General features: G+C 50.8%; 1 protein-coding gene across 1 annotated transcript in view; it reads right to left on the minus strand.

Moving 5' to 3' along the window:
- LOC104012914 (G protein-coupled receptor 83) overlaps nt 1-12,906 on the minus strand; it is a 41,828-nt gene extending 28,922 nt beyond the window's left edge. The window contains exon 1 of the mRNA XM_087749244.1: nt 10,043-12,906. The gene's annotated coding sequence lies outside the window, so the exon portion shown is untranslated. The remainder of the gene's footprint in view (nt 1-10,042) is intronic.
- Between the last annotated feature and the right edge of the window lie 1,764 nt (nt 12,907-14,670).

Raw genomic sequence — 14,670 nt, forward strand, 5'->3', positions numbered from 1 at the left:
GAGGGAGAAAATTGTGCCCGTAATCCCATGAAACCTCCACGGTCAAACACCCACAGACCCAAGGGAAGGCGAGTGACTCTGGACTTGGGAGCCACATATTGAGACAAATTTCTAACTATTCTTTCCATCTAGCAGCTTTTGATCAGACCCCACAGGCTCTGCGGAGGTGCACAGGCAGCGTCTCTGCAGCCTTAGGGGGAACAAAGCGCGGAGGATCACCCGCATACCACCGCATCGTTTCACCGTGCGCTGCTGCCCTGCACGCTCCTGCCCCCGGAACGCGGCCTGCGGGTGCTGCTCTTACAAAGCCGGGGTGGCGAGCAGAGCTAATTTATCGCAGAGACCGTTGCTGCTCTGCTCTGCCTGTTTGGAAAGTTAAGAGTTGCTGCAGAAGCATAAAGAGCAGGATGCGACATGACAACTCCTCCGCCTGTGACCTTAAAAAAAGACTTATTTCTATTAACAGAGAACAAATGGAGACAAGTATTTCTTTCCTGCTGGCAGCCATCTGTATGGTTTTGCAGGTGTCGCGCGCACAGGCCGGGGGCTTTCTGCCCAGCTCCCCGGGAGGCAGGAAGGCAAGGTGACGGACAAACCTCTGCTGGGTTCACAGCTTCGGGCCCCGGGTACAAGGCACGAAAGCTCTCGCCCCCCTTCACGAGCCAGGGCTGGCCGGACGCTGGCAGAGCCGCTGCAGGCAGGGAGCCCCGAGGAGGCATCTCCACAGGGCCTGGGTGCCCTCCTGGGTGCTCTCCCACGTAAAAGTCTGGATCCTGAGCCAAAATGAGGAAGAAACCCACACTGACATTGATAGTATTTTGTGCCTGTCTCTTGCCTTGGCATGTTTCTGCTGCTTGTTCCTGGACGCGGGGACAGCCCGCCTGGCCGTGGCCATGCCACCGCCACAGCGCTGGGGAGGGACGCGCCGAGCCGCCGGCAAGGGGCAGACCCATCCCACCACCCAGACCAGTCTCGCCCTGCAGAGCTGGGGTTGAGCGCTAAGTCACAAGTCAGCCACACATCAGGGTTCCTCTCTCCTAGCAGTTCCCTGCAGCAGGCTCCCCCGGCGCTCGGCCAGGTCCTGCTCTTGGCATGCCCAGGCTTCGCCTGCTGCCAGCGCTCCCAAGGTGTGAGCGGACCGATGGCCAGGCCCCTCTGCCCCCGGGGCAGCCGAGCCTCCAGGGCCACTTCTGCTGCTCCATGTACAGGGGTGTCGGGGGCGGCACGGGGCACCAGTGGCTCCCGGTGTACGGGGTTGTCGGGGGCGGCACGGGGCACCGGTGGCTCCCGGTGTACGGGGGTTGCACGGGGCACCGGTGGCTCCCAAGCAGCACCCGAGCAGCCCGGGGGCGGCCAGCACCTGCCCCAGCTGGTCCCCAGGGCACAGCAGCAGCTTGGCATTTCAAAACCCAGGACACGGAGCCTTCCCCCCAGCCCCGCAGGACGGTCCACCTGCGGCTCTGTCACCAGAGCCAGCTTTTGAGTTTTATAGCGAGCCTCACAACAGGCACCTTTTCTTTGAAATTCTGTCTCTTGCAGTCGTATCATTTCACAAAGAATTGTGGCTTTCATAGGAAGTGAGTTTATAATAGTCCTCTTTCCTGAGAAAATGTGACTTGACACAAGCTTAAAGGGCTGTTAAAATGCTAATCAAGAGGAAGCTGGAATTTATTACTGTTTATGATCACGTGAAGCAGGAGATGCATGTTCTTTACAAGGAGCTCATCGGGGTACCGCCGTGTAATACCATGAAGCTCAGCAGTGTGGGGCGACCCTTTCCTTTGGGAAAGCCACAGGAGTCACAGACCCATCTGAAGGGCAGCACTGCTGTCCCCAGCCCCTCGTGCCCTTTAGATGCCAGTGTCCCTGCGGGACATCCCCGGTTTCCCCCTCTATTAAAGGCCGGCCGTGCTGAGCTGTCCTGTTACTCTCACCTGCATCACTGGGATCCCATCCACATGAGCTCAGTCTCTCTGTGGTGCTTATTTGAAAGGTCAGGATCTGACTCATGACTCTAGTATGGTGATATTTTTGGCTCTGTTTTAATCATTTTCTCCTGTATGTCTCATGCACCGCCTGCCAGAACTTCTTGTCCTCCCAATTATGGTGAAAATAGATTATTAGTAATAGACTAATTCAGGAACTACTTTGGAATTATTGATAAATGAGGAATTAATATTATTACTCTGCCTTCATCTTCCTCACTCCAGTGCTGGTATGGGGATAAATGTTGGACCAGGCTTTCCACGTTAGTCAGAGGGTAGAAAGCAAGGGAGATCACTTCTGTCTGCTGCTATGAACATTCATCTTAAAATCCTGATGTTCAATGTTACCTTGCCAATGCAAAAAGGAAGACAAAAAACATCACTAGGACCCTTGCCATTAACTTGGGGTCTCCTTTCCATTCCCAGTGAAAGAACTAACAGTTTCTGTGCTCTGCAGAAAACCAGTGCCCTGCTCCTTAAACTCCACAGTCTCACTCCACCAGCCATAGGCATTCCAGCCCACATCACATGAACTCCCAAATCTTTTTGACATTAATTCATATTCCTCAGTCTAGACCCATCACACCCAGCTATTTCACCCCTGAGATCCCAACAATTTTAAAACTGCATTTCCTCTACAGCAATTTTGTTCCACATTAATATCATGTCTTTTGTGTCTCATATTACTTGGCAAATGTTAATTCATACCCAGCCCTCCTGTGAAGCAGAGAAATTGCTATAATTAACCTCATTTTACGGAAAGGAGAGAGTGGAGAAATTAAGTGATTTGCTGAGGCCAAAGAGGGAGAATCTGTATTAACATGGGAGTAAGAGCTCAAAGGTCCTGTCTCTGAACCATCCCTCTCCTCAGCATCCCGAGCGCCAGGCATCCTTTTTTGGTAGCCAGCAGAGACCTACATCACACTCTGCTCATATCTCCTCTTCTGTTTTATTCCACATAAGCTTTTCAATAAACACGGGGTTGCCCAGGCATTAGAACAACAAGGAAAGCCTGCCTTCCCTTCCTCTGCTATCTGGCAGCAACATGCCTTCAAAGTTTCTGCATCCAGTGCCCCTTTTCTTCAGCCTGAAGATGACACCATGCCCCTTGGCAGCAAGAGCACGCTCCGTCCATCTCCTCTGGCCGGCCACTGCGCTTTGCCGCTGCAGCACCGCGCTGTCCGGGCCCTGCCGCCAGGCACCGCGGGCGCCGCACAGCTCTGCCGTCAGCAAGGGCTCGCCGTGTCTGGGGGCACGCCGCTCCGAGCCCCGCGCATCGCACCAAGGTGAAACGATAATGTCGTTCCCTGACGCAGTCACGGCTCTGCCATGCGGAGACGGTATCTCTGGTTTCCCAGAAGGCAGGGCTTCCTCAGCTGTTTTTATTTTTGCCGAGTGACACGTTTGACACAGGAGCAGTTAGCTGGTTCCCAGCTGTCACAGCGCTGAGCCGCAGCGCACGTGCCGGCAGTACTCAACACTGGAACAAAACAAGCGCTCTCCTCAGCAATCGCTGGGCATCCTTTTTTAATGCTACGTGTACTGGGAACTCTTATCTCAGCTGGCAGAAGCCTGGATTGCCAAAAACCAGTTCTCAGCCCGTGGAGGTGTCAGACAAGATATTTTTGAAGTTCTGGACAAGCTCAGCCAGTGAAGTGCAGTTACTATGAAAAACTGTTTGTACAGCAGATTGATTTTGTTGCACACACACAGAGGATGCTGCACTCCTCAAATATAGCCAAAAGATGAAGCAGAGCACGCGCAGCGGTTTGGGGGGCACACTTTGCTGTTACTGATGCCTCACAGATGCTTAATGAGGCTCGAGAAAGGGGAAAATTATCTCACTGTACAATCAAAACACTTAAATTTTCCTTTTCTGTTTCTCTCATTTTATTTTGGAGGGGATTTTATTTCTCTACTGCATTTTTCCTGGTCTTTGGGTACGTGTTTAGCTTTCCAAGAAATGTGTCCATTAAAAGAGTTTTCTTATGGCCTGAGGCCACTTTATCACCAAAAAACCCCCTCTACCATAAAGATCATGTTCATTGATTGACCGACTGCTGAAGGCTGAGCACAGTTAATGAGAGTTCTCCACTATTTAGGACTCAGGCATGACTAGGGCCATGACTAGGGCAAGGGGAAGCACTTAAGACATGAAACACTTTTTTTCCTATGAAGAGGTGAAAGTTAAAATAGCATTAGTAATAGCAGAACTGGGTTGCAACAGGCTTCCACTCCCAGGCTACCAAGAAACCCAGACATATAATGCACAGTAGTTTTGGTGTCATTTTCAAGTGCTTTAGCTTTGTTAAGCAGTTTTCAGAAAACTGAGCGAGACTCCAAGAAAAAAGGCTTCTCTGATCGTTCTTCGACTGCTTTAATATGATCTGTTCGCATTTGAACAGCGGCACTCACCCGGGTCGCCAGCCCGGCCCCGCTGCCAGCCCCCCGGCTGCCGGCAGTGCCAGGGACATGGCGCAGCGGGGACACACAGCCGGTGTGCCAGTACAGGGCTGTGCCGGCGGGCAAGGGTCCCGCCTGGAAATCCCATTCTTTCTTTCTGTCTGTCCATGTTTCCTGCAGTTGGTTGTGCCCAAAGACATAAAAGACTGAAAGCTGAATGCACAGCAGAGTTCAGGGTCCCATTTTATCAGACAGCAGGGATACTCAGGAGGACATTTTCCCACCAAGGAGGAAGGCTTCCCCCTTGCTGGGCAGAGGATTTAGTCACACAGTTTCAGTACAAGTGTAGCTGTGAGGATCACTCCCGTTCTGCCGGTGTGTATCCGGCATGCCTCGTAAGAGCTTGCCTGACCAAGCCCCTCAGAAGACACCAGTGGGAAGAATCTCTTTTCTGTCTCCTATCCAAATTACCAGCTTCCTAAGCACACTGCCTCTTTCCAAAGCATGTGGCTTTCATGGGAAAACAGAGGAAACTGGGGTTATTAGGAGCAACTGGAGAGGCACTTTCAGTGGCTAGAGCTTCCCGAGATTGCTCCTGCTGCTGCAATGCTCCCTCAAGATGGATGGTGACACATGCGTAAGGGTGTCAGCCAGTTGTGCTCCTGGCCCTTTAAGCCTTGATCTGAAATGTAATACTGCAGGAATATGATGGTTTAAACAATTTTAGTCAGTGAGTCAGTTCCAGATTATCAGCCTACAGCAGGAGGGTAGTGACTCTCCCTCATAAATTAGTAACCAACAAGCTCTTCCCTTTGATGAATGTTATTTAGAAGACTCATCTCACTTATTAGCTCCAAGAACATTGCCCGTTAATCACTGCAAAGGAACGCTGCAGCCCCTCCCTCTGGTGGCTTTATTCCTGGGATGACCAGTTCAGCATCACCCGAAGAGAACAAGAAGAAACTGGGAGAAGGAAACAGGAAAGATGAGGTCCCACCAGACATGTGGGGAAGTAGGTGTGACTATGGGAAAGTCACCTCAAGTGATGGGAAGTAGCTTGCAAGGCTTCCAGACCTAAAAATATTAGAAAACAACTAAACCTATGCCTGTCAAAGTTTTGCTTGGCTTGGGAAAAAGGAGTGGGAAAAGTCCTGTGCCAAAATGCGAGCGGTTCAGAGCCTGGGTAGAGTAGGCTCTGGTTGCCCTATCTGACAGCACCTTACCAGTTGCTCACACACTCCAAATTTTTGTATGAGGTATGCTTATTTCCATTGACTGTTGCTGTCACACCAGTATTTAACTCTTCCACTACTTAAACGAGCTCCTCAGTTTGGCCATGAGTCTGTACCTCTGTTGTTGTCCACAAGCTGTGATTTACTGAGGAGGAACATCAGTTAAACAGATCGTGACAGTAGATGAAGCTGCTGAGAAACAAGTTGCTTGCATGTGGCTTGGATTTCATATCTCAGTTTCTAGAAACTGAGAGAATCTGTGATGAGCCCTGAAGTAAGCTTAGGGATACCAGTGAAGAGCCTCTGGGTATGACTGAGCAGAAAAAAGTCTCAGGAGTATCAGCTCAGTGAATATTTATTCTAACTCGCAAGGCATCACGGAAGGGTGGTGACTGCAACAGCTGCCAAGATATGATCCAACCTCCTAAGATCTCAGACCAAATTTATTTATGGTCTAATTCTGCTAGTTTCTGTGAAGATAGAAAAGGTCTGCCCTGCACATTCAGTATCTATAAAGGGGATTACATTTCAAATGAGCTTGTATATTTATGTACATATTTATGTATATATGCACATATATGTATATGCACATTTTCAAGGGTGAAGAAGGGGGAACCTCACTCTCTGACACTACGGAACCAGAGACCGATCTTGCTTCATATTTGATCCAGAGCACGGTGAGGGATTCACCCCTGGTTACAAAGGGCCCGTGAAGCTCTGGGTTTTGCCCCCTCTGGCAGATGCTAGGCCTTTTCAAGAACGACGCTGCCCAGATGCCCTGCTCCCGTTATGATGCGGGAGCAGAGGAATGCTGATGGCTTGCAGCTGATTGCATGCTCACGGCATCATTTCTATTTATTCCTCACAGGCTTCGTGCCACCGTAATGTTGGCTCAGCTCAGACAACCTAAAGCATATGCTTATTTGGACCAGTGTTTTAAACTCTTAACTCTTCCAAGTGTAATCCATCTTTCCAGAAGACCCTTCTTCTGCCTTCCCAGGAGTCTCTCCAAACGCCTTGAACCCATTCTCCTCTACTGAGAGCCCTTTCTATAATGGAGTCTTGTTTGGAGATGGCCATTTGAGGAGCTAGGCAAGATTTAAGAGAGTCACAGTCCGTGCTGGGCTTGTGGACTTGCCCATTTGCACAGAAGTTCGGGGACCCCGCAGACAACACTGCTTCTGGCACCGCTTATTGTTGCTTCAAACCATTAACTTCTTCATACTGGAATTTGATGATTGGCAAATCGGTAAAGCACATTGACAAGAGAAAGTAAATCTTCACTTGGCTTACGTTCCACCACTGACTATCAGCAGAGAAAGGGTTTCGGTTATAAACATTATGTGATGGTGAGACACTGCTGCAGCACCTCTCCCCGAAAAGGGCCCAAAGCACGTTGACCAAGGGAATTACTCTGGCATGCCTTGGCCAAAACGAAGCATCTGATGCCTGCTGACACTCACGGGAAGGCGAATCCTCTTCCCTGATCCCATAGGCCTGGGAAAGGTTTCACAAGGATTCTTAAAGCCCTGATCAGAGGTCAATGAAATTCGTTTCAATAGACTTTAAAACCAAGTAATAAAAGGCCATGGGGATCCTGCCATGAACTGCACTGGGCCTAGCAAAACACCACCGTTAGCTTTGCAATTCTTTCTTCCCATTGTTTCTGCACTTCACCTTCCAGATCTTTCTCTGTGCCTTACATCGTATTACCAAGTGCTCCCTGAAGAGTAAAAGGAGACTATCACGCTGTTATTAGGTTGGCAGGCTCATTAGCAAAGGCGTTCAAATCAAGTTTGAATGTTTTAAAATTAAAAAAGCCAAACTGTGGTGTATCCAACGCCTTTAAAATTGTACAGGCTACAGGAGGAAAACAGGGCAAGTGCCTGCCTGGTTGCACAGGTGGCCCGGAGGAAAGGATTTTCCAGGGAAAGAGAACTGGAACAAGGTCCATCTGAAGCAGAGGGAAGAGTTTCTTTCACCATGGACTTGCTCACTTAATGAGGAAGCCTTTAAATGAAGATTGATAGCATAGAAAGCACTGGTGAAGCTTGGCAAGCCCTTCAGGACACGGCAAGCGCCCCTCGTCCCGACCGCTCTCTGCCGTCCCCGCCGGGCCTGAGCCGCGGCAGGTCATTACACACCCGACGGCCTCCGATCTCTGAGCCGAAATATGAAAGTAATAGTCTGCTGAAGGGGACACAGAAGGCTTTCCTCTAAAAACAGCGCCTTTGTGGGCTTTTTTCTGTTGTTGTGTATTTGCTTGGTTTTAAGGCAGGTAAAGAATTCACAAAAAAATTTTAGTCAGAATTTTTCTTTACCCAGAGGCAGAAGTTTATATTCTTTACTTAATATTTCTAGAAATAGCAGAAACAGTTGCTTGAGAAAACTGTGTATGTTTTCAGAAAAAAAAAAAAAAAAGAGGAAATCTTTCATGGTTCAGATTTGAAGTGATTTATGCTTTCTTTAAACTTACATGCCAAAGGGTAACTTTTTTCTTTTCAACTTTTTTAAAAAAAAATTTCATAAAGGGAACAAAAATAGAGCTGTTAATAAATGTTACATGCCAGATTTTCAAGCGTCCGGCAGTCCGGGGTGAAACACGCCAGCTGGGCATTAGCGACAGCCCTGGCGGGCGAGCAAGCGGGAGGGCGACGGCATCCGCATCAGCAGGAGCACAGGGCAGGGCATCAGGACCAGCGCTTGCTGCTACCTGACGCATGGCAGCGTGCCGAGGTCAGGATTGTGCCCCCGCTCCCCAGACCCCAGAGCCCTGGGCAGGGTAAGGCTCTAGGTTTATTTAGCTGCATGTCGTGGTTTAACCCTGGCTGGCAACTAAGCATCACCCAGCCGCTCACTCACTTCCACCCCCAGCGGGATGGGGGCAAGAATTGGAAGAGTAAAAGAGAGAAAACTTTTGAGATAAAGACAGTTTAAGTAAAACAAAAGCCACACACGCAAGCAAAGCAAAACAAGGAATTCATTCACTGCTTCCCATCGGCAGGCGGGTGTGCAGCCATCCCCAGGCACGCAGGGCTCCATCACGCGTAACGGTCACTTGGGTAGACAAAACTTTGTACCTCCAAACGTCCCCCCTTCCTTCTTCTTCCCCCAGCTTTACATGCTGTGGTGTGGGGTATCCCCGTGGTCAGTGGGGGCAGCTGTCCCAGCCGTGTCCCCTCCCAGCTCCTTGTGCCCCCAGCCTGCTCGCTGGGGGGTGGGGTGAGGAGCAGAGAAGGCCTTGACTGTGTGTAAGCACTGCTCAGCAATAACAAAAACATCCCTGTGCTGGCAACAGTGTATCCAGCGCAAATCCAAAACATAGCCCCTCATTAGCTACTGTGAAGAAAATTAACTCTATCCCAGCCAAACCCAGCACCCCGCACAACACCAGCACCAGGAGCCCAGCCAGCACAACGGTTTGAGGATCTCGGGCAAGCAGCGCGCATGAAGAGCCTAACGCAAACGTGATGGGGCTTTACAGGGAAGCAGGAATCTCCTGCTGCGCAGGACCTGAGCGGAAAGGCCAACCAGACGCCAGGGCGTTTGTCTCTTCAGGCAGGCAAAAAGCCACCGTGGTAATGAGGACAAAAAGTGTTTTAGTAGACAGAGAGACATTTGTTATCATAGGAAAGAACAAGATGATATAGTTCATCTAAAAATCTCAGACCATAAAGAAAATTAAACCGACATTTATACACACACGCTGATTACCAGGGACATCAGCACATCATATGAGTTTCCTAGACCGAAAATATCATGAACTGCATGTTGCTAGGTACCTTGCTTTGGGAACTGCTACCTCAAAGCCCAGTCGGCTTCAGCGAATTAAAGAAAAGGAAAAATGTATTTAATCACAACGGTGACCAAACAGCAAACGCTAAAACACAGACTGGAAAAATCTTCCAGGAGAGAACAGAGATTCTGGGGCAAGATTTGAGGGGGATTTTTCTCTTCAAAGGAGCAACCACAATTGAAGCAAAATTATCACATCAACTTCCAGCCCCAGCAGCGAGCCCCAGGGTGGAAGCCAGCTCTTCTCCGCAGAGAGGGCAAGAAACCAAAGCACACCCCTAATCCCAAGAAGGGGCCTCCCAGAACACATCTGAAACCTGTTCTTGGAGACACGCAGCTAGGCAACCGGGCCCTGAATTTCTGTTACCCAGTTGTACCTGGACTTACACTTCACAGTGCCTGGCTTTCTCTAAACCAAGGATGTTTCCCCAAAACACCTTTTGGCACATGTCATGAGAACAAGACGCAGAGTAATCTGGCTTAATATCTTAACATCTATTCTCTTAAGTTTCTTAAGGCAAGCTCATCATTACCTGTCCTGCAGGGCAGGAGACCAACTCAAGAAACTGGGGAAGAGGCATGAAAAAAAAAAAAACAGAATAAGCCACTTTGTGGCAATGAGCTCACCCTTGTCCAGGAGCTGGATGCGATGGATCCAGCCTCTGCTGGGAGCGGTGGGAGGAGGGCAGGGTGCTGAGGAAGCAGAGCCGAAGGGGCTGTGGGGAGCGGGCTCCTAGGAACGAGCCCTGGGTGACGAGGTGACGAGCTGCAGCTTGCCTGGGGGACGGACACACAGCTGCCGCCTGACGGGGATCTCCACCACCACACCTGGCAGGGTCGTTGTCTTCAGTAAGCTTCGATTCCTTTTCTCACATTACTCAGCAGCATCCACAGTCTCCCGTGGCATCCCCGTCAGCTGCCAGCATTTTGTGACCTAAAAGCATGTACATACTTGGAAAAAAAAGTCCAGATTTTTTAAAGCGGTGAGCCCTAATCAGCCATCTCACCCGGTGCGACCCACCCTGGCAGTAATGATGCTGTGCCTTCCCCAGGCTATATGCACCGTTAAGCCTGCTAAACCCCGGGAAGGGTTTCCATGCATTTCGGCAACATATAGGGCACTCTCATCAGCTTCATCTCACACACGATAAAAACCTTTGGGGGTGACCTCTCACCAAAAGTCCCCTTTAGCTCTGGAGTGTGTTGGAGAGAGGAGAAGAAGAACAATTCTGGGTTTGGGGCAAAGTTGTTCCCTCCTGCAAAGCCCTGGCTTTAGCCTCCGAGCCCTGAAGCATCTCTCCAAACGCAAGGAGTGCAGCCTGGGTCAGTGGCTCTGAATAATCTTGGTTGGCTGATATTTTTCTGAATTTATCAACTTTTAACTTTTTGATGACCTTCCTGAGCAGGTACAAACACTGTAATCATATAACTCTTGAAAGCAGGAGCTGGCAATGTGCGCTAAAGCAGCTGTCAGGAGCATCATTCCGACGCAAGATGATGGCAGATTCAAAGCATTTTAATAATGCTTCTGATTGTTATTTCTATCTAAAAGAAAAAAGGAGGAAAAAAGAAGAAATACATAATGAGAATTGTGTGTTTTGCTTTTACAACCCACTTTAGTTGAAAGCTTTGTAGCTTTTCATGCAAAATGAAATGATGAAACCTTTTTCCCACTTGTGTTCGTATAACAAGAAGGAAGCACTCTCCCAAAAGATTAACAGAAAGACCTGATCCCACATCTGGAACCTCAGAAAATACCCTGGAGGCACATAAACCGGGGTAATATGCTGCAGGTATTAACGCAGCTGACAGCCCTTAGTCCAGGACCATTGGTAGTCAATACATGATGCTCTGTGAGACTGGGCTGAAAAATTGTCCCCCGTCGGTCTCCCATTCTCCGGCAGTGAGAGGCAGAGGGGACGGCCGGCGACCGGCGGGTCGCGGCAGCAGCTGCCGCGCAGGCTGGCTGGGCGCGTGGTGCCGGGTCACGCCAGGCCGATCGGCTGCACGGCAGGCTCGGGTGCAGCGCCAGAAAACCTCGCTGTGACCCGTGGTTAGCTGTGCTGCAACAGGCTACAGCAAAGACTCCATTAATTCAGCTCCACAGCCAAAGAAATGTTTTGTTCCTTTCCTGAAAGCTGTGGAAACAAGTAATGATTTACAGTAGTTTATTTATGGTCTGATTCTGCCACCCTGCCGTGCTCGCCGAGCCATGCCTTGCTCACCGAGCCATGCCTTGCTCGCCATACAGGGCTTTTGTGTCGAGGTACCAACTCCCTGCGAGCGAGCGGCTGAATCCGACCCTTGCCACTAAACACGGCAGGAGCTGTAGGTAGAAGAAAGAGGGGAAAGAAAAGTTAATGGCAAGTAATAGCAGTATTCTTCACTCAAAGCATTCACAGACCTTTTGCAAATATTAAGCAATTACTCACAATATTGAAGGTGAGTAGGTGCTAGCGAGGTGCGGGTTTGAGCTCTACCCTGCTCCTTCAGAAAAGCTTTACCAAGACGTTAATTCGAAAGAGCTGACTGAAGTTTGTGTCTTCAGCTCTCAGATGCTAAAACGGGTGAGAAAATGGGATTTTGATCGACGTGATCAGGGAAGCGAGCGAGCGAGCGAGGTTTTGGCGTGGGAGGCAGCACGGCCTCCCTCGCCGTGTGCCGTGGGGCTGGCGCAGCGGGAGAGCCGAGCCCCGCTCCCGGCAGCGGCTGGGCCCCGTCCTTCCCCGGCGCCTCGGGTTCCCTCTCTCTCCCGTGACCTGTGCACATATATGTAACACACAGACTTTTTAAAGTTGTCACTTTCTAAATTATTCTCACAAGACTAAGCCAACACCTCCTTTTCTGATAGTTTCTGCACAGCACTATGATCTTAGCATCTTTTCTTGTGCCAGCTGACGGAAACAAACCTTGCATACGTTGCGGTTCCCATATAAAAAATAGCGAGTCTTGTGACTTTGAGACTAATGTAGAGGACTCAGGAGAAGAGTGGACAAAAGACAGGACGACCACTTGTGAGAAGAAATGGAGAAAAAAGATAGCAGGTTGTTCAAACCAGCCTTTGGAGCGGCGACGAAAGTCTGGGAGACATGTTAATGACAGGGAAAATATCTGTGGGATTCATCTGTTTGTTTTAACCACCCCAGGGCAAGTGTTTTCCAGTCCTGCGGTTTGGGTATATTTCGGTTCAATATTATTACTAACAAATCATAAGCTGGAAAGGAGAGACGTTATGTCACAGGAGGGAAACTGATACCGTCAACGTTTGGTTCGGCTTCACAGGAAATTTGTCACCTACCTTGTCTTTTTTGGAAGAGGCCAACGTTTTAAGTTCCGTGTACCAGCGGTATTTGGCTACTCTCTGCTTTGGCTGACCATTGCAATTTAGCCCTCAAGACCTATTTTTAGCCATATGAATAACGAAGAACTTTTGGAGTGGATCCTGAAATGTCCTGAGACTCAACAAGAATGTGATAGTGGCACTCAGCGGAGCTTACTCACAAGTGCTTTATTTGTTCATTTGCACAGTGCCTTTTTATCCCAGTGTTTGTAGTGAGTCACATTTCCTCTGCCCACGGCTTCCTTGTAAAAAGTAGTATAATAATGAGGTACTCTTCTGCTGACTTAGTATTCGGCACAGGCCCAGGAAGTTAAGCGTTCCTATTGATTGTTTTCCATGGCCGCCGGTACAAAAGCCCCTGCCACGGCCCCCTCGCCCGGCTGCCTGGTCAGGGGTTGCCGGTCAGGGGTGCCGGTCAGGGGCTGCCGGTCAGGGCTGCCGGTCAGGGGCTGCCGGTCACGGGTGCCGGTCAGGGGTGCTGGTTAAGGGTGCCGGCCAGGGCTGCCGGTCAGGGGCTGCCCGGTCAGGGGTGCTGGTCAAGGGTGCTGGTCAGGGGTTGCCGGTCAGGGGCTGCCGGTCAGGGGTGCTGGTTAAGGGTGCCGGTCAGGGGCTGCCGGTCAGGGGCTGCCGGTCACGGGTGCCGGTCAGGGGTGCCGGTCAAGGGTGCCGGTCAGGGGCTGCCGGTCAGGGGTGCCGGTCACGGGTGCCGGTCAGGGGTGCCGGTCAGGGGTGCTGGTCAGGGGTGCTGGTCAAGGGTGCTGGTCAGGGGTTGCCGGTCAGGGGCTGCCGGTCAGGGGTGCTGGTCAAGGGTGCCGGTCAGGGGTGCTGGTCAGGGGTGCTGGTCAGGGGCTGCTGGTCAGGGGTGCTGGTCAAGGGTGCTGGTCAGGGGTTGCCGGTCAGGGGCTGCCGGTCAGGGGTGCTGGTCAAGGGTGCCGGTCAGGGGTGCTGGTCAGGGGTGCTGGTCAGGGGCTGCTGGTCAGGGGTGCTGGTCAAGGGTGCTGGTCAGGGGTTGCCGGTCAGGGGCTGCCGGTCAGGGGTGCTGGTCAAGGGTGCCGGTCAGGGGTTGCCGGTCAGGGGCTGCCGGTCAGGGGTGCCGGTCAGGGGTGCTGGTTAAGGGTGCCGGTCAGGGGTGCCGGTCAGGGGCTGCCGGTCACGGGTGCCGGTCAGGGGTGCTGGTCAGGGGCTGCCGGTCAGGGGCTGCCGGTCAGGGGTGCTGGTCAGGGGCTGTCAGGGTGGCGTCTGGAAGGCAACTGCTGCGCCTCCTTTGCCGCTCTGGGCCGTCGCTTCTGGGAAGCCAGGACTCGGTGCAGTTATCCAGCTGGGCTGCGTTAGGAACTCGGGGTCAGGCCACCTTATCTTATTTATTTTAATGCGTTCTTTTAACTTAGATGCAGAACTCCTCAGATGTATGTTATGTCTCAGGCCCAAGAGATCTCTGCCAAGGCAGCAGGCAAAGCTCCAGAATTACAGCACCGGCATTAGCAGCAAGTGATTTAAACGGAGGCACATCCCTGAGAAAGGGTGGTTGTCTGCTTTGTCAGGACCTTGGGGTTCTTGAATTGCAGGTGAACTTCCAGGGACATGCGTGCCCACGCACCAATGATCTCTGTATACTGATAATGATCGATGTATATTGATAACCTCACCTATTGTAGAGGGCTAATATGCTCCAAATAGGTGCCCAGGTTTGTACTGTGTTTCTCAAGTCTCGAATTATATTTTGATATGGTTTTTCAAATTCTCTGAGAAATCCCTCTTCACTCATACCGCTACAGCACTGCTGAACACCAGCATTTTTGTGAGGGCTGTGTGTACGATAGCCTTCATCCTACTTTCCATTGCCGAAGCAGCTTGAAAATTAATAAAGTTGCCCCTCTTGGGTCATGATCTGGAGGACAGGCTTGTTTCCAGTGTA

The sequence above is a fragment of the Nipponia nippon genome, unplaced genomic scaffold, assembly GCF_047370975.1.
Source record: "Nipponia nippon isolate SJK-2023a ecotype South Korea unplaced genomic scaffold, ASM4737097v1 scaffold_12, whole genome shotgun sequence".
Taxonomy (NCBI): Eukaryota; Metazoa; Chordata; class Aves; order Pelecaniformes; family Threskiornithidae; genus Nipponia; species Nipponia nippon.